At 42.5% G+C, this 24,830-nt stretch overlaps 1 protein-coding gene across 20 annotated transcripts in view; it reads left to right on the forward strand.

Annotated features, from left to right (window-relative positions):
- LRRFIP1 (LRR binding FLII interacting protein 1) overlaps nucleotides 1-24,830 on the forward strand; it is a 118,837-nt gene that overhangs the window by 6,185 nt on the left and 87,822 nt on the right. For 4 of the 20 annotated variants that reach the window (XM_035140430.2, XM_035140453.2, XM_035140526.2 and 1 more), the window contains exon 2: nucleotides 23,959-24,126. The exons of the other annotated variants lie outside the window; for them this stretch is intronic. The gene's annotated coding sequence lies outside the window, so the exon portion shown is untranslated. The remainder of the gene's footprint in view (nucleotides 1-23,958; nucleotides 24,127-24,830) is intronic. 20 annotated transcript variants of the gene reach the window in all.

Here is a 24,830-nt window from a genome sequence, read left to right on the forward strand (position 1 = left end):
GGTACTGGCTGCCAAGACGGGCTTCAGTCAAGCAGCTGGGTATTCTCAGATGAGGCGGAGAGACAACAAACCAACATCAGTTAAAACAAAGCACTGTTTATTTGAATGTCTGAGTTGGGTTCTAACTTATTCAGCAAATCATGGTTAAAACTATCTATGGCCTAGTGTTCTGTCTAAATGTAGTATATTCTTTTAAAGTAAGTATCTGAATATTATCTGCATTGCATATTCATTGGAGGCTTTTGAAATGAATTAGTTAAGAGTGTTGGACTTGGGCTGAGCTGAAGTACCCATGAATCTCATTGGCTGATGTTGGGCAAATCTCTTTGTCTCAGCCTGAACTTACATCACAATAAGGAAAAATGGGGTTGCCCCAAGAAGCATTTCCCAAATTCAGGTAAGAATAGTGCAGAAATGAACACTTGTAACAAGTGTTGTTTTTTTAGTATACTAATTTATATTAACATGACATGGTATAAACTTAGTATGCTATATCATTATGCTTCATGAAAGGAAGCCACACTGTGCTTATGAACACAAGTGCGCACCCACGCACCCACCCATATCACCAAAGATCACCAATTTAACGCAGTTGGTGAGAAAGCCTATCCCTAATTAGGAAGGCAATTAGTATTTTCCTGGCTTTATAGAAATGCTTGATAATCCACTGCTCATACTTAAAGGCCCAAGTAGAAGCATAAGAAACCAAGGTTTTGTATGAATATGAAGAATAATTTCTAATATACCTTGGTTAACCAAGATCTTTAGTACATACATAATATACAGCGCCATAAGTATGATTCCTGGAAGATCTTGATCCAGTGTCCTATTTTTAATCTAATTTACTATTGTGTGATGTTTGTAGCAATATATACTTTACCTTTATACTGAAATGTACAACAGACTGTTTTCTTTAACTAAAGTGATATGGCTCATAGGGTTGCAGAAGGGTACTCCCCCTTTCTAGATTTGTTTCCAGAACTAAGTGCTTTGTAACATTTGGAGTGTTTATGTGAACAATTTCCCATTCTTCCAGTTGTTTATATACTGCTTTTTAAATGCTTGATGGAGGCCAATAAATTTCAGGTAGAGTTTATTTGTTTCTGGGCTTGGTACGTCTTGCATCTACAGGATGTGAGAGCAGTTTTTAAAAGGAAATCAGTGTGAACAAATAAAAGAAGGAAACTGTACAAATTACTCATGTTGCATAAAGTCAAGCTCCTACACAATACCAAGAAATTGCACTTAGTGCGGGAATTATACTTTTAAAAGTCTTTTTATTAAATACTAGCTGGCCCGGCCACGCGTTGCTGTGGTTCTTTCCTGTGATTTCCCCCCCCACTCTGTCCGGACACATGACTTACCCTGCCCCCTCCTCCCCCCACCCCCTGGTTCATCCCTGTGACTGCCCCCACCCTGTCCCAACCCATGAGCTTTCAAGCCCCCTTCTTCCCCCACCCCTCAGGCACATCCCTGTGACTGGCCCCACCCTGTCCTGACTCATGAGCTATCAAGCCCCCTCCTCCCCCCATCCCTCCCCCCTGTATTTCCATACTTGGGCCCCCACCCTTGGAGAAGGAACTGTCAGCTTCTGGTTTCTATTTCCCAGCATGCACTTTCGTCTGAGCCCTCTGTTGTCCCCAGGGATTGTTGTCCCCTCCCCCCTGTATCTCCATACATTGGCCCCTGCGCACGCATCGTGAACATTTTTATATATTTAGATTAATTTTTTAAAAAATAAGAACATGAGAAGCAGAAGTTATTATTGTTTAATTTTATTTTTGGGTTGTCATTTATTTTGGTGGGTATTGTATGATTTGGGCGTTTTGTGTTTTGTGGTTTTTTTGTTATTTGGATTTTCTAATTTTGGAGTAGGTGTTTTGAATGTAGGATGTGGTGTTGGTTTTTTTTTAATTGTGCTGTTTACAGTTTTATTTCTCTAGTTGGGGTTGTCATTTATTTTGGCTACAGGTAGGTAGCCGTGTTGGTCTGGATCGAAGTAAAATAAAAAAAAATCCTTCAGTAGCACCTTAAAGACCAACTAAGTTTTTATTACTGAAGGAATTTTTTTTATTTATTTTGGCGTTTAGTGTATGATTTTGATGTGGGTGGTTGTTTTTTGGTTTTTTATTTTTGGTGTAATTTTTTGGAATGTGGGATGGAATTTATTTTGTTTTTTTAATGTGTTGTTTGTAACTTTTTTAAAAATGGTTTTTATTGTGGGTATAATTGAGGAGTATTTGGTGTTGAGGAAGGTGGGGAGAGGTCCGTTTGGGCAAAGAAAAGGATCAGGGGTGATGATGCACCCTGGGACCCAGAGAACTACTTTAAAAATCTCAACTGAGGGGGGGAATCAAATAGTGAAGCCCCACAGCCCCGTCGCAACAGAAGGCGCGTTCCGAAGTGCCCGAGCTGTTCGGTTCCATAAAAAACCCAGGAAGTGGTGAGGGGAAGGTAGGGGATTGTAAATCGGGGGGGGGGGATTGGCCACTGCAAATATCCGAGGACTTAAAGTGGGGAGAGAAAGTGCATGGTTGTTGGTTTTTTTAAAGACGCAGAGGCTTGCAATCAGTCATAGTATAAAGCCTAGGTTAAAAGGGGAATGACTGCCCTTACTTAAAATGGCCGCCGCAGCCTCGCATGTGACACAACACCCACTAAATTAAAAAGCAAAAACCCCTCGCCGTGCCCCCAAGTGCATGTTAGGGGAAATGATGAATGACTGCCTAATACTGCCAGGCGTTTATTAATGCAGTCGCTGGGAGAGGCTTTGGGCTTGGACATTGGAGGTGGAATGGCCGTTTTGGCAGTTGTTGGACGGTGGTTGATGATGTAACGATTTGGAGATCTGCCTTTCTATTGGATGCTGCTGGAGTCTTCAGGGCTTCTGCTGATGATATATAATTAGGGTGCCACTTTTTGTGTTTAATCATTATTTTAGGTGTGAAAGGTGTGGTTTTTTGATAATTTTAAAATGTTAGATCCCTCCCCGATGGGCAAGGTACGCTTTGTCCTAATTTGATGCAATTCGGTTCAGCAGTTACGGTGCAAGGTTGGGACATCCGCACACGCAGTGGGAACACACACACACACACACACATATATATATCTTGTTTTACAAAAGTATGCACAATGTTTCTTTTTTCAAGTTACGTTTTCTACTGATCAGTTTCATTTGTTGAGACATTAGTGTTACATTAGGAAGAAAAGGGAGAAAGAGGTGGAGAAGGGAATGGTGGGGTCGGGGCAATGTTTCTATTCTGCTTATTGTATGTGTGGGGTTTTAGGTCAGCATCACTTGTGTGGGTTTTCTTTACTATTCACTCATATTCCTTTGGTGGTGAGAGAAGTTGGGGTTGGCCTAGGGTGTGGTTGGTTGTCTTTGATTGGCTGTAGTGAAATTTGTTTTCATGTGTGAGTGAGGTGTATGTGTGTGTGCTTGGATCAGGTTAGCCAGATTGATTGATTCGAATGCTGTTGGCGGATTCTTGTCATTGTCTTGTTGGGCTGTGTATGTGATAAAGGGGAGCCATACTGTACGTAGCAAAAGTTGAGTTGCAGGAAACAAGTATTTTCCCCCCCCAATATTATTTATTGTTTTCTATGTAAATACAAGAACACATAACTACAGTAACTTGTCCAGTGGTACTTTCTTATTAAGTTTCATATGCAGTACACAGTACACAAGCAATATGTTTATTTAAGCATTATCAATTCACACATCTTCTCCAGAGATTCTTCTGTTGAGGGTGGAATAAAAGTTATGTTCTGTCTCATTTATAAAGGAAAATAAAGGAAACCAAGTCTCACCAAAAGTGTCTATTCTTGAAGTGCCTTTAATTACCCTTCTGTGATGAGTAAGGCGGCATGATAGAACCACATTCGAAATAACCAAATTCCAATGGGGTTTTCTATAGATTGTTTCCAATATTAGGGTATTGTTAATCAGGCTGCTGATAACAGGAAAAAGTACTTCTCAACCTTTTGGCTAAGACCTAGTGTGGAAAGGAAGTATTAAAAACCTACCAGCTGGTTGTTTGGAACTAACAGCCAGCGTGTGTGTGAAGGACTTGTGGGCAATAGTGATAAATAAGTTTCTTTTTCTTTTGCCTCTTCCTCCCAGGCTTTTACTAGAAATATGTACAGTTAAGCATTTATGCTGTTGTCTAATCTCTTCATCCCCACCCTTGCCACAATATCATGCACCATCACGGAAGGGATATGTTACACTTTTTGAGGCTTGGTTCATGCTCTTATTATGCACAAGACACATCTGTGGGTGCAGTACAGTTAAGTAATATCATTTTCAGCATTCTCTTTGCCTACTTAAGACCACATTCTGCCTATTGAATGGACACAGCCGTAGGTGCTGGAGAAGTAAAAGTTGTCTTTGTCTTCAAATATACCGTAGTTTACTCCTAGGATGTTGGTAATTATGGTAGTGCTGTTGTTGCTGTTTATATCATGCTTTTCCTCCTGAAGGAGCTCAGGGCAGCAAACACATCCAGAATAATAGGATTTAGGGCTGAATTATAGACCTGCTGGTACAGTGGTACCTCAGGTTAAGTACTTAATTGGTTCTGGAATTCTGTACTTAACCTGAAGCAAACCTTTCCATTGAAAGTAATTGAAAGTGGATTAATCCGTACCAGATGGGTCCGCGGAGTACTTAACTTGAAAGTACTCAACCTGAAGCGTACTTAACCCGAGGTATGACTGTATAGGGCTGTATATAATATAATAATGTTCCCAAAGCTCTCCGATAGGCCTGGTTTACCCAAGCATGAGTTGGTAGAATGGATTGCACAACTTCTGAGACTGCAGCTGGCACTGAGCCTCTTGGGCTTGCCAATCGGAAGGTCTGCAGTTCGAGTCTGCGCATTGGGATGTGCTCCCATTGCTTTGTCCCAGCTTCCGCCAACCTAGCAGTTCAAAAGCATGACAGTGCCAGTATATAAATAGGTGGGAAGGTAAACAGCGTATCTGTGCGCTCTGGCTCCTATCACAGTGTCCTGTTGCGCCAGAAGCGGTTTAGTCATGCTGGCCACGTGACCCAGAAAGCTGTCTGTGGACAAAGGCTGGCTCCCTCGGCCTGAAAGTGGAGCTGAGCCCCATAGTCACCTTTGACTGGACTTCTTCAACCAGGGGTCCTTTACCTTTTTACCTGCAGGTGGTGGGTCATATTTTGAATGCTTCCTTTAGTTAGATATTCGTTGCAAATTTTCTAGCTGCAATGTAGGCAAAAACCCAAGTTTAGAAACTTTATCCACGATGTGATTTTTCTTCCTTGCTGGTTCATATATTTTCACACGTGGTATTCTACCTGTAGGCTGAAGTGGCATTGTCCATTCTGCCATCTCATTCCACTGCTAATAATAATAATAATAATAATAATAATATATTACTTATAACCCGCCCATCTGACCGGGTCTCCCCAGTCACTCTGGGCTGCTCCCAACAGAATATTAAAAACATGATAAAACATCAAGCATTCCCTAAACAGGGCTGCCTTCAGATGTCTTCTAAAAGTCAGATAGTTGTTTATTTCCTTGACATTTGATGGGAGGGAATTCCACAAGGTGGGCACCACCATAGGTGCCAAGTTCCGAATTGGAAAATCCAGGATCAGCAGTACCGCGGCACTGGAAGTCACTTCTACACCCTTCCGGACATGCGTAGAAGCAACTTCCTATGCCGCTGTGCCCATTTCCAAAATGTCCGCAGCACCAGAAGTCGCTTCTATGCATGTCCGGAAGTGCGTAGAAGCGACTTCCGGTGGTGGTGTGGCACCAGAAGAACATGGCCACTGGCAGGAGCTCCGTAATCTGGGGGAATACGGGGTATTTTGCCATTCGGGACACCTGCGGGAAACGGTAAGAAAATACGGGGGTTTCCCAAGGAAAACGGGGTACTTGGCAGCTATGGCGCCACTACCCAGAAGGCCCTCTGCTTGTTTCCCCATAACCTCACTTCTTGCAGTGAGGGAAGTGCCAGAAGGCCCTCAGAGCTGGACCTCAGTGTCGGCACTGTACAATGGGGGTGGAGACGCTCCTTCAGGTATACTGGGCCGAGAAGATTTAGGGCTTTAAGGTCAGCACCAACACTTTGAATTATGCTTGGAAACGTACTGGGAGCCAATGTAGGTCTTTCAGGACCTGTGTTATGTGGTCTCGGCTGCCACTCCCAGTCACCAGTCTAGCTGTCGCATTCTGGATTAATTGTAGTTTCAAAGGTAGCCCCACGTAGAGCGCATTGCTATAGTCCATGCGGGAGATAACAAGCGTGCACCACTCTGGCGAGACAGTCTATGGGCAGGTAGGGTCTCAGCCTGCGTACTAGATGGAGCTGGTAGACAGCTGCCCTGGACACAGAATTGACCTGTGCCTCCATGGACAGCTGTAAGTCCAAAATGACTCCCAGGCTACGCACAGTTACCCCATTCAGGACCAGGGAGCCTCCACAAGGGCCTTTTTGCTGCAAAAGGCCTGTTTTCAGTTTACCTGTCCCATCCCCTTGTTAGGCTTCAACCTCAATCTATTAGCCACCATCCAATCTATTAGCCGCCCTATGTAGACTAGGCCTTAATGTTTCAACATTCTGTACTTAAAAGCTTGGGCTTTGCATCCTTCTGCAGTAAGGATTATGAGTCTCTTGTTCAGTAGAGTGTGCCACTCTGAAAATGTATTCTTAGCTACTGTCCTCAGGTCCTGTCTGAACATCTTTATTATACACAACTAGCTGGCCTTGTCACGCGTTGCTGTGGGTTATTTGTGTTATTTCCCCTACCCTGTGCCGATCCATGACTTATCCCTGTGATTCCCCCCTCATCCCCCTCCCTCTTCCCTGTGAATCCCCCAACTCTGTCCTGATCCATGACCTATTATGCCCCCTCTTCCCCCCGGCTTATCCCTGTGATTTCCCCCCTCTCCTCTCCCTAACCCCCCCACTTACCCCTGTGATTTCCCTCCTTTCCTCTGTCCAACCACCCCGGGTTATCCCCGTGACCCATTCATTTTGCACACAATCATTCCCCCAATGCGCGTGTTCTGTAAAATTTTGCCCTGTCCGAACCCTGACTCCCCTACCCACGTGTGTTATGTGGAATAACATTTATTTTACCCAAAGACGTGGCCCTGTAAAAGGCCCATATTCAGTTGATTCTATGCTGTGGCCTATTTGGCCCCGCCCACCCCCACCCAGGCAGGCCCCTAAATCCACTCAGCCAAGTCCACAAAGCCAAAGCGAGATACTGTGGAGAGGGCAGTTTCATCCCTGTTCTGACCCATTACTTATCCCTACCCCCTATTCGCCCCCCATCCCTCCCAGCCAGGCCCCTACCTCCACTTGGCAATGTTGGGCCTTGTTGCTGCAAAAGGCCTGTTTTCAGTTGGTTGCTGTGGAATTTTGTGATGTCATCTGGTGGCGCGGCTTTGGAGGCAGCAGTGGGTGATCTGCCTTTCTATTGGATGCTGCTGGAGTCTTCAGAGTTTCTGCTGGTGACATCTAATTTGGGCGCCACTTTTTGTGTTTAATCATTATTTTAGGTATGAAAAGTTTGCTATTTTTGGGGAAAAATTATGCCAGATCCCTCACTGAGGGGCATGGAACGTTGTGGCCAAATTTGTTACATTACAGTTCAGCGGTTACGGAGAAAGGCTGTGACCTCTGCACACACAATGCCTACACACACACACACACACACACACACACACACATATAGATTAACCTTGTCTTTCATGCTCTTTATGGTTTATGCAGACATCTGGCCATGTCTGGGGGGCATGCAAAAGCTCCTTTTAGCAAGATTAGTTTAGGAGTGTAAGATGATACATTTAACACCTGTCCAGAGGTTTAGTTTCAACAGGAACTGTTATTGCTCCACAAATTTCATCTGTTTCATAATGGGAATTGTCTAACTTAAACTTTTTGCCCTCAATTCCACAAAACTATTCTTAGAGTGTCAGAAGGAAAGAAAGGAAGGAAGGAAGGAAGGGTGCTTGTCTCTACCAGAGGTAGAGCAGCAGCCTGACAAGCACAGTATATAATCTGTGCTAGATGGACATGGTAACAGAACCTTTAAATAGCTCTCTGAAATAGCAGCTGCTGTCTGTTTTCTCTTAAACACTTAAACTTATTGTATGAGAATGGTGGCTACTGGCAAAAGGACATTAAAGAGAATTTACCTAAAAGATCATGCTTAAGTCTTCAGTCCTTTTTATCACATACAGGGGCGGAGCATCATGCTCCGCCACCAGGGCGGAGAGCAGGCACGCTGCCCCCAGGGACGTGGCACGCGTTCTGGGGGCGGGGTGTTTGCGCAGGTATGGGCTTGTGTTTTGGGGGCAGCCACGGTGGCACCCCTGGGATTGCACTGTCCGGGGCGCCCCGCTCCCACTGCCCCTATCTTCCTACGCCCCGATCACATATGCTAAAAACTGGGTCAGAGAGAGAATGAATACAGTTGGCATTCTGACTTGGGCCATTCATAGTTGCTGCTTCATGTGAAACCTAAAGGGACTAAAGAAGTCCCTCTGGCATGAATATCTTGCTTTGGTAATGGCATAACTGGACACAGACAGCTACACCCAGATTTGGTTCTGGGCCACTTGATTATGATGCTTTCATTAATTTCCCCAAAACATATTGTGTGTGTAAAAGTAACCCTCATTCAGATACAATTCCCACCCAAATGTTCTCGCTTAGGATGTTGATTGAGATATTTTGACAGGCTAGCTCTCAATAACCTTTCTTACTTCTCCTACTGAAATACCGGCAACAGTTTCAATAAAGACACTGCCACTGTACACTATAGCTGTTGGGATGTAAAACAGAAAAGGAGGTATTGGGTTTCTTCCTCTTGCTAAAGAGGAATTTAAGTGCTTTGTATACATATAAGGATAATTTTATTTTAAAACATTTCTATTTTAAGTTCCCCACCATTTGAAAAGGACTTTTAAACCTTGGGGGGAATTAATAATAATAATAATAATAATAATAATAATAATAATAATAATATATTTATTTATACCCCTTCCATCTGGCTGGGTTTCCCCAGCCACTGTGGCCAGCTCCCAACCAAACAATACAGCGTTAAACAGACTTCAGCACAACTAGAAATATCAGACTCTGAAATTCCTGGGTACTTTTAAAATGTAGTTTCCTTATGATACCCTGACATAATGTTTGAAGTTCCAAATTAATTTTTGCATTCTTAGTATTTCGTGTGCTTTACTGATAATCCAATGTCTGTATGCATTGGGCCATAGTGTAGCCTTTGAACGTCATTGAGATGAGACATTCAAGTTAGAGAAGCTATTAGAAGTTACTGGAAGTTACCAGAAGCTGCTGAACTACAAGTTAGTTTACTGCAGATACAAGGTCAACACTAGGGCTGAGCAATATCTGGTTTTCAACATCATGATATATCACCAGCTAAACATTGTGATATACCGATTTATAACCGTGTCTGAAAAACTGAACTATATAGGATGGGCATGAAGATCCTTTGTGGTAAAAGGAGCAGCCATGAGATCCATGGGGTGGAGATGGGACATCTGGGAGAAGGAGCAGGCAGTCTTGGGTGGGTGGCGGGTGGAGGCAGGGGCTTTGCGTCCCCAATTACTGCCCAGGGTGGGGCAGGGGCATGCCAGGCAAGTGCAGTATCTCAGGGCCACCACCTCTCTGAAGAATCATAGAGTTGGAATGATATAGCAATAAATTGCACAGGCCTAGTCAACACTGTGAGAACTCTTCCTCCACATGCACAGCTTCTAGACTGGACGGAGAGATTGTTTAGCCTGAACTGTAAGGATGTGATCAGGAGAGGGGAGGCCTTGCAGCTATCTAGGGCAAGGCCTGCAACCTATTAAGTGTACATCAGTCAGGGCACTGACAGAAGCTTGCTTTCCTGTATAGTTCTGTAACTGTTATGCTTAAACCAACAGTAAATGAATTTCTGTCTGTACTGTATTGTTTCCTGTGATTTATTACTCCATGCCTGACTTGGAACTCCTACACACTGAAGGCTGTGTGTGTTTTCTCTGCTAATTAGGTGCCTGGTAGCTGGAAATGTGCTGGACCCAAAGAAATGATTTTTTGGTTGAAAAAACTCTTTAACAGGTGGTTTGGCTACAAGCACAAACCCCAACAAGCCTGGAGGTGATGTATAGCTGTATCTTCCAGTAACTTAAAAAACAGGCATTTAAAGTAAGTTTTTTTAGTATATGGTTAGATTTAACTGATTTTATCTTAAGTGTATCTTTCAACCTTACTACATACCACGTAGAGTCTATGACATCAAGTGGGGCTGGATGATCCTTCTATTTATTGTCTGAAACTAGTATGGCGTTCACATTGACAGTAAGAGCTGTTCAGCAGTGGAATTTGCTGCCAAGGAGTGTGGTGGAGTCTCCATCTTTGGAGGTCTTTAAGCGGAGGCTTGACAGCCATTTGTCAGGAATGCTTTGATGGTGTTTCCTGCTTGGCAGGGGGTTGGACTGGATGGCCCTTGTGGTCTCTTCCAACTCTGTGATTCTATGATCACGCTACCAGTTTCAGACTCTTTAAGCTGCTGATACAGTGCAGCTCCCAAGCCACCACAGTGTATTGCCGCTCAAATTGCCTTTGCCCAAGTGGGCAGGCTGCACCTTTCCTCTTGGGACGGTTGGTCGCTCCAAGAGGTAAGATGGAGCTGGCCTGTTCAGACAAAGGCGGACAGATGCTCAGAGCTTGAGAATGTGCTTCTCACACTCCATGGGCTTGGCTGCCACCTTCCTGCCTTCGCCCGGTGTGTGTGTGTGTGTGTGTGTGTGTGTGTGTGTGTGTGTGTCTTTCCTCCCAGAGGGACCAGCCACCCCAAGAGCAAAGAGAGGCAGCCCATCTGCTTGGGCAGAGACAGGCAGACACCTTGGAGGGAGCCCCAATACCTCTCCGGCTCGCATTCATCCAGGCCAGCTCAAGTGTCACCTGGAGCGACATCATAGGCTGAGCAGTTCAAGAAAGCCCCGATGCCTTAGCCTTAGCTGGCTATGTTAACAGACACATTTGAAAAAGAATGGGAACCTTTTACATTATATCTGCAGAAAGAACAAAGAAAAATAGACTCATTAGCAGGATTTAAATAAACATTTACAATTTTATTTACAAAAAATAAGAAACCTAACAGTATGACAATATAGAAATACGTATAAACAGCAGAATGTAACATGAGATGTAATAAACCAGGGATGGAAGTTGAGGGAGGTCAACAGGGAAGGGGGAAACTGAAATGTGAATGTTATGCAATGATTATAGATATTGTTACGAGAAAAGAAAATCAATAAAAATTATCTTTAAAAAAGAGAGAAAGAAAGCCCCGATGCCCCTCTCATGGCTCAATTACCATGTAAGGTGGGCAATCGGCTGCTTCTTCTTCCCCTGAGATGTGGAGGAAGAAATGGCTGAAATACATACCAGACATCAGCATATATCAGTATATTGTGGTATTTAGCTGCTGATATACCATGATGTTGGAAACTAGATATTGCCCAGCCCTAGTGTAAAGCAGCATATAAATTGTTTAAATAAACAAATGAACATGTCTGGGCCCATCTTTAAAACTATTTGGGTCAAACACATTGGTCTTGCACATAAGCAGAATGCTTTAAATGTCTAGTGAAGAACGATACTGATGCTGTAGGATGTGTTGCCAAATGAAGAGCAGTTCTGCAGGGGATATCTTTCCTTTACTCTTCTTTTCTTACCTGGAAGGACTGATGTGCACTGCACAGTTGTTGCTGAGTTTGATTAAGCAGTGTAGGGAATATCTCTTTCAATTCCCTCTCCTCTGGCTCTACTTACTGCATAGCTGAAGGTAGGCTTTTGGCTTGGCTGAAACATTGCCTGAGATGGATCCATGAGTGAGTGCACATTCAGCTTAGTACAGACATTCTTCCATGCTTGCCTCAGCCTGCATGCCGTGACTCTCAGGTGACCATTGGAGAGGCCTTTTAGCTGCCAAGTGCAGAGCAGAAATGAGATGTAGGAAAATATCTGAAGCGGGATTCTCTTAAAACACGCGCACACTCTATATATGAAATGATCAAGAATCATGACTGATCTAATATTGGAAGTAAAAGGGCTTCTTAAAAGGCTTCCTCTGCTGGTAGTCCATGAATGATAACCCAGCAGCTGGGTGAACAGCTGTTGATCCACAATAAAATTCTGTCGGGGGGCAGAGCTGAAGGTGAATGTGGAGGAAGGATAAAGAAATGAAAACTAGGGTCAACCTTTGAGGAGGCAAGGATGTGGCAGCAGAGGGTTGGTAGAAGCACAGCTGGGGATGTACCCAAAGCAGAGGGGGACGAATCAGTCTCCAGCCAGCCACAGGACTTTTGCCACTCAAGAGTAATGCTTCTTATGCGGATGGGGGGCAGCAAGCACTCCTTCCACCTTCTGGACTCCCTCCTCTTCTTCTTCTTCACTCTCTCTTGCCCCATGGCTCAGCAAGGTTGGCCATCTTGATTTGCTTCTCTGTTTGCACCACTCCAGGCTCACCAAATAGCCTTATTTGGCCACAACCCCTGTGTCAATGCACAAACAGTAAGTGAGCCCCCAGGATCCAGACAGATGAAATTAGATCAGAGGTTTTCACCCTTTTTGAGTCCATGGCTCCCTTGGCCAACTACCTTCCCTCTGTGGCACCCCTGTGGGGCTCAGGAGCCCAGTTATGTCACCCTCTGCCTGCAGAGCTGGCAGCCTCTCACCCTTTTTCAGACACCCTCCCTTGTGGAGGGTTCCCTCAGCCTCCTCTCCCCTCTCCTTGGGAGTCCTCCAGGCAGCTGCTGCAGCCACCCCTGGACTCCTAGCCGCCTCAGCTCCTGGCAAGCACCATTCACCTGCGGAGCTTGGAGCCAGGGCTGCTGCAGCAAACAGCTGTGCAAGCCTTTGGGGGCAGAGACATGAGAGCACTTCAAAGGAGGGAGGGAGGGAAGGAAGGGACCCTGGTTGAAACCACTGAATTAGATAGATGAAGAGTACTCCTGGCACATTCTCAACTGACTACTCGAAAAGATGCTGAAGGAATGCTCTGCCATGATGCATCTTGGTTCCATATGCCTAACAGCAAACTCAGTAGTTAAACACCCTGTCTGCCTTCACCCTTGTATTATTGCCATGCAGTCTTTTATGGAGCAAACTTTAATGGGGTCAGTCTGCATAGGGAATCTAATTTACTTCTATTTCTCAAGTGTAAAACAGGAGGCTGGGCATGAAGCTTCCCACTATTGCCGAGTTCTCTTCTGCATTGCTTATTAGGTGCCCATCTTATTTTCTGACTTAGGACATTTATATTAAACTTTAATAGGGCTGTCCAAAATGAGATTATTACTTTTTAAGTGTAAAATCCTGCCAGGACTTTGGTGAATGGGCTTTATGAACAGGCATACAATTAGGACTGTCTTCCTGAAGTAAAAAAAAATTAAAATTAAATTAATCATGGGATTCATTTTTAATGAGCTTTCCGGTGCATGGACTTCTGAATAACAGAGTTAAAAGAACATAAAGTCTTAAAAGAAATTACACCTATTAATCCATGGAAGCTCCTGCTCAGGTAGATGTTGTAATCCCATCCCACACGCACAAGCTGTCCAGTCTCTTTGAGTGGTTGGATCATTCAGTATAGCTTGTGCGAGAGTTGCAATTTCTTGAATTTTCACTGCACTATAGTTTTCATGGATCTGGCTGCTCCGTGACAGAATAACAGAAGACTTCATTTAAATAAGATGCCAGGAAGGCAATAAGAGTGGGTTGTGGAGTTCTGCCCATCTCAGGTGGTGGTTCGGCGAAGCAGGTAGGCTTTTTCTTATCAGTAAATGGCTAAGAATATAGGCATTAAGCAATAGCTCCGCTATGCTGATCAAGCTGTAATTTAGAGGTTTTAGGAAGAAAAAGATAGAGTCATGCCTGAAATTTTTAATGGGTAGCATTCTTTATCTATAAATGTTCTGCACTATGTATTAACATTTGGAATGAGGGGTTGATTGATATTATGAAAACCATTTATTTCTTTTAGCTCTGTGGAAGACATGACTGTACCAAGATAGACTAAGCTGAAATTATACACAATACCTGAAGGAGCTAGAAGATAGTCCTGGTGAACATAAGAGTCGAAAGCCAGCACAGCTAGTACTTCTAGTTGTGTTCGCTATAGTATGGTGCTTTGTAAGCTTCCTAGGGAATCTGGTTTGGGGATAAAGGCAGGGTTTAACGTGATTAAATAGTAAACATTGGATGTGGCCATTGTTTTGGTATCTGCATAGATTCCAACTTTGTTTGGGGTCTGGTTGTCTCATTTTGCAAAAACCGTTACATTTGTCCCATTTTTCTAAAACAGCTACATTTCTTTGTGTCCTTTCTTATGTTGGTAAATTGCAAGCAGTATAAATCTGTCCCTCTAAATTGCAGGCACTGTAACTTTATACAGTGGTACCTTGGTTCTCGAATGTCTCCGTTGACAAACGTTTCGGAACCTGAACACTGAAAACCCAGAAGTAAATGCTTCGGTTTTCGAACGCGCCTTGGAAGTCAAACAACTTCCACTGCGTGTTTTTCAATTTTCTCAATTGAATTTGCAGGCAGTCCTTTGCGCCACAGTTTTTGAACGTTTCGGAACTTGAACAGTCTTCTGGAATGGATTACGTTTGAGAACCAGGCTATCACTGTAGTTCCAATGATGGAATTCTCTTGATTTTTAACTAAAAGCTGAGGAAATTGGGCAAGGAATGAAATGTTTGCATTCCTGTGGTAACAAAAAAATTATTGACTGCTTTAATTAACGTAAGATTAATTAACAAAAACATCCGACAGTGTCGAAGGAAAAATGAAAATAATAATTTAAAACAATAAATGGCAATGAAAATAATAGAGTTGGGGCGATAACACAATCCTGTTTAACACTGATCCCACTGAATGGTTCACTTCGAGAGCCATTGTTATCTGCGATTGTTGCTGTCATATTATCATGGAGGAGCTGAAGTATGTTCACAAATTTTGCTAATACTGTAAAGAAATGCCTCGATAGAACAGATTGCGGAAACTATCACCTTTTTAGAAAAGGTTGATAATTTTGGCATCCCTAAAGTCTGTGGGGATCTCCTCTCTCTCTTCCCCAGATTTTTTTTAAATGAGCTTGTGAAGTTGTTGTATAAGTTCAATTCTGCCCACTTTGAAGACTTTGGGAGGTATCCCATCAGGTTGGCTGGCTTTGTTGTTTTTCATTTGATTAATAGCTGTACACAACTCTCCCAGATTTGGAGATATTGCAAGTTTATCTCTAACTTGTTTTTGCGGAATTTGTGAGAGGACCTCAGCAGCTACAGGGGAGTTGAGGTTAAGGAGATGCTGGTAATGTTCTTTCCAGTGCAGTGCAATAGCTTCTTTATATTTTAGAAGTATGGTACCATCTGTTGAGTGTAGGGGACAAATGCCATGATTTATTGGCTCATAGATGGTCTTTGTGGCTTTAAAGAAACTCTGTGGATCATGAAGTGTCAGATAAGTGGCTTTTTCACAGATGCCTGGCACTAGAGCAACATTTTCATTGAGAGCCACACTGACATCAATATGCTTTTCTGATCAGTCACTGCCAGTTCAGACTCCATTAGTGTATATGTGAAGTTAAGATATTTTTTTTGTCCCAATGTGCCTCACTTTAGTTTATATTGAAGCACATTTGCCCATTCACCAACTTTATAAATTATAGCTGAATGAGTTGTACTTGAGGTTGGTCTGAAACATTTCATTTATCATTTAGGTCAATAACAATTGATGGGTGTGGTAGGGACTTAGTGTGCCATTAACTTTAGCCCTAGTTGGTGCATGTTGCATGAGACCTTTCTTCCTGTGGTACTTAACCCTATTTTAAAAAGTTTTTAGAAGAAATGTTACACTTTACTGTTGTACTTTTAATTTAATAGTATATTATGTCCAGTTGTACTTAAGGAAACAGGCTTGGGACCTGTTCCAATGTTGTTAGTAAGGGTGAAACCTCCCTTGAGCATCACTTTCCCATCTCAAAACACGAGGTGAAAGTAACTCCTGATCCTGGCCCCACTACATCTTATCTGAACACTTTTATCTTGGTTATGCCATAACTTGAACCTCTTCTCCTATTCTTCTGGGGATGGATTGAGGGGATCAGGGACGTATTGGCCTCATTCTGACACTATGATCCTTGGCATATAAATCATGGTATATCAACCCAAGGGCAATCTGTGTGCCTAAACACCACCTCCCTTCCTCTTCCTCCTCTTCCTCCCTCCCCTTGTGTATCTAACTCTGGTGTTACTATCCTGGCTTATTGAAACAGTCTCCTGTGATGCCCAGACTCTTAAACTGTGGCTGAATTGCCATCCTGCTTTCATATCCTAGCTTGTAAAGCAGTGGTTTAAACCACATTCTTACACTTTGGACAACACTGAAAAACTGTTGTTAAGCAAGTGTAAAGTGCCAAAGCTAGGTACACAAATGGAGGAGGGGCACGTAGCTCATTCTTGGGCTGATAAACATGGTGCATTAAAACAGTGAAAAGGTAAACCACCGTGAACTGAGGAAACCATTCCTGTGAAACGGGGAAGAAGCTGGCTGCCCGTCGGATGAGATAAGAACGCATGGGAAGAGATAAGAGATAAGAACACATGATACATCATAGCACTTTATTATCAGACTTGATTATTGCACTTTATACTGGACTTTTAAGACTTCAAGCATGAGATTTTGTACACATTTTTGAATCTCCTTGTGAAGGTTGTTTGTGCATATACATTTAAATATTTGCACTTCACGGTGGTTTACCTTTTCATTGTTTTGCTAACATTACCGTGTTGTCTGTTTGTTGCTGCTAAACATGGTTCATTGGCTCCAAATCATCACATCTGGACCAGATCATTGTCTCCACATCTGAGTCAGATATTACTTCCTAAGGGAAAGAGGGTGTATGACAGGGTTAAGATTTCTTCCTGGCTACACATGGCCTATGGTGTGCAACCTAGACTACTGGTATATCAGCACTGAATGACCCCCCCTCCCCTGCTAGAAGTTGCATTCCTCATCCAAACCATCAAGTGAGAATATTGCAATGGAAGGGTTTTCAGGCCTTGTGAGTGTCATGTTGGAATACAGGTCACAATATATTTTGGAAATTAGTGTCACATCACAACTGCCCTCAGAAAACATGTTGTTTAAGAACTATTTTTACATTTGTGTTGACTAAGCAGTTGTTTTACAGCCTGAATTACTTTTGGGAGCAAAATGTTTTCCTCTAAATTCTGGAAATTTTATATTTTCATTTAACAAAGTAACATACAGCATCGGTGACAATGGAAAGTAAAATGGAAAATCTGAAAGCAGAATTTTGTTAATTAGACAAAGGACGACCCTTTACTTTTTCTCCCCAGCTTTTGTTAAACTTGTTTTAATACATTTCAGATGCTGACTTGTGCTTTGATCCTTTGGACTGAACGATAGAGAGTATACCTGTGAGATTGCCTTGCCCTATATATGTGCACTCAACCTCTTTGATCTGTGGGGCTGGCACTGTTACAGGTGCCACTCAATATCCATTCTGCAAGTGTAAGAAATGGGTCTTTTAGCGTGGCAGCACCCATGCTTTGGAGCTCCCTGCCTGTCAGGCAGGTGTCTTCACAGTACTGTACTCCTTTGTGCACCTGATTAAAACACTCTTTAGGCAAGACTACTCAGATATGTAGGGTGTTGATTTGTGCCTTAATCTGTTTTCATTTAATTTTTAAAATTTAATTACTCTGAATGTTTTAAATAATTGATTTTAATTGTTTTTATTGATAATTTTATTGGGTTTTTTTTGTAAACCACTTCGAGGTTTTTCTTACAATTAGTGGTATGTAAACGTTATAAAATAAATAACTAAATAGGATCTGTGGGCATCTTAGTGGGTATATTGGGACCTATAACTAGCTTTACAGGCTATTGTTAATTGTGCGCAAAAATGCTGGAGGGGTTGCTGCAAATACACGATACTGGACTATATACCAGCTCTCTTTTGTATTGAATTCCCTGCACCTGATCTGAATGGTGCTATACACACTTCTATATACATAAGATTGGTCCATGCTGTTCTGTATTCATGTACTTTGATCACCACTGTGCTTACAATCACTATTGCATATTGAAATTGTCACCTCAGCAGGCATTGAGAGAGTGGGATTAACCTCCTGCTTGCCATCCTAACTATAAATACAGAATGGGCATTTTAAAGGGCATTAATCAAGTTTGATTTTTTTTAGTGTGTTGTTCAAATCACTTAATTTAAATTGCCATATAGCACAATGAGAGACTCCCATTCTGTTCTTGTTGATAACCTTCTCTAGGATAACAATGGCAACAGGACAAAATACATGAGAACTGCACACTTGTAGATGCGTTGTGAGTGTTCTGAGAAATGTCCACTGTTCAAAAAAGAAGAAGCCTCCAATTTTGCTGTTTTTTACACCCATTTAAAAAATGCTTTTTGTGCACTTGTTGAACAGCAACAGCAAACATTAACATCAGCATTGCATTATACTGTGTCACGTGCGTGGGAAATCTTAATACATGTTTCCTGACTGGCACAGCTTAGACTGAGAGCTCTGTGGTTGTCAAATGAAAAAGTATGCATAAAGAGCTGAGACTGTATGGCTTATGCTTTGCAATGTTGAACTGCTTTCCTTCAAAGTTACTGACGCTTATCTGCTCCTAAAGTAGGTGCTGGTGACTGACTCCATTTAACACACTGACATATTTTGTATAGCTTGTAAATAGGTTTATCTCCCTCTCCTCCCACAACAGCCCAGGCATAGATACCCTGACAAGTTTTCAATATTCTCCTATTCTCCTTGGTGAGCATGAGTCAAGAAGAACCATGCGCATCTGTGGCATGTGAGGGGGAAGGAGGCATTTTAAAACTGGGTTAAGCATATGCTGTCCTCCTGGGAAGGAATGAAAGGGGTTGAGAAGTTCACAGTACCAGCATTTCTGGTTTGTGGATTAGCAGAGGTGGCTAATCTCTTATTTGCTTCAGTATGAGCAAATGAGATTCACCCAAAATTAAATAAAGCCAACACATTGAATTAACTTTGACTAGCACCCTGGCAACTGCATTTCAGTGCATTTTACAGAATGTATACTGCTCAGTTTGACATCCTTTTTATAGCTGAAAAGTTTTATGATTAAATTTTAAGTAGGCATGTTATCTAAAATGGCTAGAGACCTGCAACCAACGAATTGTTTGGTTGGTTCCAATTAATGATTGATTCAGTATCCCACCCCAGGGCTGCAAGGCTGGTGGAAAAGATGGCTAGAAAATGTTCCCTTCTCTGCAATTCTACATAAGGTTGCCAGCTCTGGACTCTGAAAGTGCTGCTCTGCACCTGACTCCCTAGTCCATGTTCCCCTCGACCATTTTTTTTTTTCAAATTCTGATCTCTCTAGCTGACTTTCCTTCAGTCTCCTGTACAGTATATCATTCCAGTCCTTGCTCTAACTTTTTCCTTCAGCCACCCTTCAGCTTTTGCCTTGGCTCTCCCAGACAAACCAAGAGTCATAAACCTTAGTTACAGCTCGTAGTTAGTTTGGAGAGAGCTAAATCCTAGGTACAGATGAAGCCTTAAGCAAAACCACAAGCCTGGGTTCAGACAATATGATCAGCCCTGCAGTGTGCTTCTCCACAAATCTGTTCTAGAGGGTCCTTCCGTCCCCCAGACCAGATTTTTGGGACAGGTGAAGGGAAGAGGTGTGCACATGAAAGCTTATACCCAGAGCATACTTAGTTGGTCCCTAAGGTGCTATTGTATTTTAATAAATAAATTAAAATGGCAGCTCTTTCACTGGTTGGCTTTTTGGAATACAATCTGATTGAAGAAAGGGTTTGTCTCTCACTTAAATAGGAAGCTTGCTATTTGCTGTAAGTGGTCATTGTTTAGTAAGTGTGTGAAGAAAAATCTCAGAGTAACTCATTAACTGAGTGAGAGTACCTGTAACTCCTAATGTCTTAGTGAAATGTTATTCAGCTGAGGTGAGGCTTCACATTAGGGTTGCCATATTTCAAACAGTGGAAATCCAGGAAAATTGTTGAGCTTTTTTTTTGCCCAAAGTTGTTAAGCTGGTTGGCACATTTGCAGAGATTTTCCCAGACATTTCAGTGATTATCGCAGGGACGCTGCTTCCAACTGCAGTATTCCGGATTTGTCCAGGAAGTTCCAGACGTATGGCAGCCTTATTTCACATGTTTAAAAGAATGTACATACTTCTGAGACTATGCACATGTCAGCTATTTTATTTATATATACCCAGTTGTGAGAGCAATTAAAGTGGTTGGATTTTTCAGCACTCTAGAGTCTAAAAATGTTATCAAGATGATTTTTCCCATCTCTCATATTTGGCACAGAGATTCTATATTATTGTTGTTGTTCTTGTTATATTATTATTATTATTAGTTATTAAATTTCTATACCACCCTTCATCCAAGGATCACAAGGTGGTTTCCAAAATAAAAACTAAAAAATGCATAACAAAGGCAAAGGGTGTAATTTTTAAAAGCTAAATTTCAGAAAAATATGAATTTTAAGATTTATTGAGTTATAGTAGTTTACAATATTTGCATTTGACAACTTCTGTGCCTACCTTAAAAAAAAATCAAGGATATTCTTGTGGTTCCAGTTTGCTAGTGGGATGAAAATCTGTTGTGTATCCCCTAGATGCGGTTTTGGAAGGTCCCATTTCAAATAGAAAGAAATCCAAGGCCCAGCTTTTAATATAGTTTGGTGGTGGTGGTGGTGGTGGTGGGAGGTGCTTGAAAAGATGGTAGCTGGATAGCTCCAGGCATTTTCAGATTAAAGTTTAAATTCAGATGCATACTTTTACACTAAGCCATGGTTTTGCATTCAGGCGCTCTTTCAATATGAAGAACATACACTTGATGTATTTTGGTTTGCCTACAATATAGCATAACTTCTAAGTGGAAGTAAATTCAGGATCCCTGCTGTTCTGGGACATCTGCATTAAATATTTCTGCTTTCAGTCAGTGAAATCTAGTAGTGTCTGCCCAGCAGTGGAATGAGCAGCATTGGCACAACAGATTCCCATCACTTGTCCCAAAAATCTGGTCTGGGGAACGGAAGAACCCTCTAGAACAGATTTATGGAGAAGCACAGTGGCTATAGGGAGCAGCAGCCACAGAAATACCATCTACTCTGAAAGTGGGTTATCAGAGCCGGCTCTAGGTAGAGTCCCGGAGGCGCGGGGCCGGTAGGTGGGGTGCTGCGTGGAAGCCATGCTGCACCCTGCGGGGGCACCGGAGCGATCTCCGCCCCTCAGTGCCAGGGCGCCCGACCTGCTCGAGACTGCCCTGTGGGTTATCACCCAGTTAGCTTAACATCTGCATTTGCATCACTTTGCACTTGACATAGATTTTATTTCAGGATTAAATGGTGTTTATTTTGCTAAATTGAGATTACTGTTCTAGCAGCTTTCCTTTAATTATAGGTAACCTCTATACTGAGATCCATCTATGTTTCTGTATATGAATTTTTGGAATACATCTTTTTTTAGTAATGCAAATAGTTAAGTATTTGGCAGGCGTTGCTTTAAGTAGTTTAGTAATTACGCAGACAGTCTCCTTAAAAGGGTGTGTTTGTGTGCAGGCTATAATTCATGTTGTGAAATCAGTGTTGGACTGAATGTTCAGTATTACGTAACTCTTTGTCTGAATTGTGAAATGTTTGAAAGTTAGCATCATTGTTTTGTTTCTTTTTATCCCTTCATTACTCAAGTAATTGCGAGTTATGGGAAACAGAATGCACACAACTCCTTAATAACTAATACTTTTCATTTTTAAAATACTGGTTCTCTTGAATAATAATGCTTCACATTTGTTTAACACTTGCATTTGGAGCCCTTGAAATACTTGCATTATCTAGCTGCAATCCCAACAAAAACTCTGTATGGTAAGACAATGCTATTATTTCCCCTAGCACAAATGGTGTGGCAGGGGCTGAGGTTGAGAGAGAACGCTTTCCATAAGACCACTAGTAAGTTTATAGCAGAGATGAGATTTGAACAGGAGGCTTGCATATTTGTAGCTCAATCTCCCACTCCCTGTGCTAATTATCACTGTTTTGTTGGCTTTCTAGACAATATACCTGTGGAGCAATGTAAACAGAATTTTTAAGTCCACTTTTAGAAATAATTGGATTGGAAATGTGAGATTGATATAGATTGATCTATACTTTTCAGAATGGAATGTCACTGGGATGGGAGGGATGGGATCAGGGCCGGCGCCTCCATTTAGGCAAATTAGGCCTTGGCCTAGGGTGCCGAAATGGAGGGGGCGCTGTCGAGCCTGCCCGCCGGCCGCCCGCGCTGCCGCCAGCGCCGGGAGCAACGAGCGAGCGGCGGCGGCGACAGCGCCCGTAGCTGAAGCCTTCAGCTATGGGCGCTGTTGCTGCCGCCACCACCGCTCACTGCCGCGGCCGCTGAAGAGCTCACAACGTCCCCTCCATAGGCGGGAGGCGCGCAAGCCAAAATGAGAGTTCAGCGCCCTCCCGCCTATGGAGGGGACGCAGCGGCGTCAGCGGCGTTGTGCACGCGTCATGACGCATGTTCCGGGGGGAGGCGCCAGAAGGTGATTTAGCCTAGGGCGCAAAAAGCCCTAGCACCGGCGCTGGATGGGATCAGCTACTATCATGGGGCATAAAATGGAGGGGCTGACTGCCTTTCTCAATTTAAGTGGCCAGGCTACAAGTAGACTAGTCTTGTTTTGCCAATTATTTGCCCAGCAAATCAGATGAGCAGTGAGCAACTAAACACCAAATGCCTAATGACTAATAGGCTGTTGTGGAGAACATTTGGACACTATACCAAGTCTGTTTGCATTTGCTTCAAATTGCAATGTTTGTTGCAATTTTAACACCCTGAGCATGTGACTGATGAGTTGAATAAGTCAGAGATTGTGTTAGATCATCATTTAAATATTTCACTTTGTTCTTAACACATTTTTGATACAGTAATCTCCCCTGGGAGCCATTTTCTTCTGGCTAAAATGCAACCAATCAATAAATCAATCAATACTGACTTACTGTGAGTTGGTATTTATCATTATGAAGTCTTATTATATTAAGTAATCCATAACTTGTTTTGTTCTTCTCATAATCTGCTGAAGTCAATGAACTATTTTCATAGAGATACATAATGTGTATCTCTAGCAAAATCCAAAGCTCTGTAGAAATTCTGAGGATTTTTTGCACAGCCAGAAGTAGCAGGCCATTTTCCGCTTCTCTGTTAAATTTCTCATGACCAGAAGCACTTGCTCAAGAGTAATGGAAGAAAGTGCTTGAGATTTTATCAGTGTTGTTATTGTTGTTGTTGTTGTTGTGAGCATTTATACCATGTTCTTCAGCCATAAAGGCTTCCAGAGTGGCTTACATACAATCAGTTAAAAAAAAAAGCAAACTCTGGCACAAATTCTTAAGTAGGAGTTCTTTTAATGACTCAACTCGGATAGAAGCAGCTCCGGGGCACAAGGCACCTGATGGAGCTGATATTTCAATAAAACGGGTGGAATGACCCTGTTTCTCAACTTTCCCACTGAGGTAGCCTGATGGCATGGCTACTACCATTGGTGTGCAGTGTGAAATCATTGTAACACTACAGAAATGGTGGGTGAAGAGGGAAGGCAGGAGCTGGGGCAGCCAGTCTCTCCCTATCTGTTTGCAAAGGGGTGCTTATTGAATTACAGGGAGGAAATATAAATATTGCTATGAGCATTAAGGGTGTGTGGCTTTTAAATATAAAATGTATGAAGTTAATTAAATCTATTGGCAGTTGGCTTGAAGGTGATTTTAAAAAAGATAAGAATGCACTGAATATTTCTGAAAGCAGCAGCAATTTGTGTGACTGTTTTTATTTTAGCTAATGGAATCAGGACCCCCTTCTTCATGCCATCGACAAGCAAGCAGATCCAGTTAGGCTGTTTTGTTTGGATGTGTGCCGGAAAAGTGACTCAACCAGATGACAACGCGCAGTGGAGAATGGCTTGTGTAGTAGGCATGGAATCACTTGAGAATCTAATCATAAGAGGTTGGTTTGATTTTGAGCCACGCCTGTCACTAGCAACCCTTTCTCCATAAATTCCCATAGAGAGTTGCCAGTGCAGACAGAGGGAGGAGCTCTTCTTCTCCTTAGGCTTTCACTTTTGTAGGGTCCCCTGTATTCTAACTTCTCAACAAAACTGAAATGGGAAGCTTGCTTCATTTTGGTGAAGCTGAGAAGTAATGCATGGCTTTCAGCAATCCTCTTGTTCTTGCCATCTGTCATACAATACATGAACAGTCAATACTAGCAATGATGACAATATGATGTTTGTTTCCCATGCCATAATTAGGCCCGTGTATCTTAAGAGAGTACTTGTTTGTTTAAAAGCTTACAAGGAGCCATTGTAATTGCTGGCAGAAAATCATTATGGGCACTGAACTGGCCAGGCTAGAAAGTGAAGGGGAAGCAGAAACAAAGTAGGAATCTGCCAAATCTCTAAATGTGCAAGCTTACTTAGGCAAGATAGATATTTTTGTTAGTGCTATAATGCCAGAGCAAGGTTCTAATCTTTAGATGGGCTCAGTTGCTCAAGCAATAGGTGAGTTGCTGCAGGAACAAACTGCATTTACTGCTGCTACCAATAGCTAAAGAAGAAACCATCAGGTTGAAAATGTACAGAACCTCCAAATGTACAAAGTCATACTTCAATATCTGTACATAAAAAGCCATTTTCCTGGGTTCCCACAGTT

This window comes from Zootoca vivipara, chromosome 1 (genome assembly GCF_963506605.1).
Source record: "Zootoca vivipara chromosome 1, rZooViv1.1, whole genome shotgun sequence".
Classification (NCBI taxonomy): domain Eukaryota; kingdom Metazoa; phylum Chordata; class Lepidosauria; order Squamata; family Lacertidae; genus Zootoca; species Zootoca vivipara.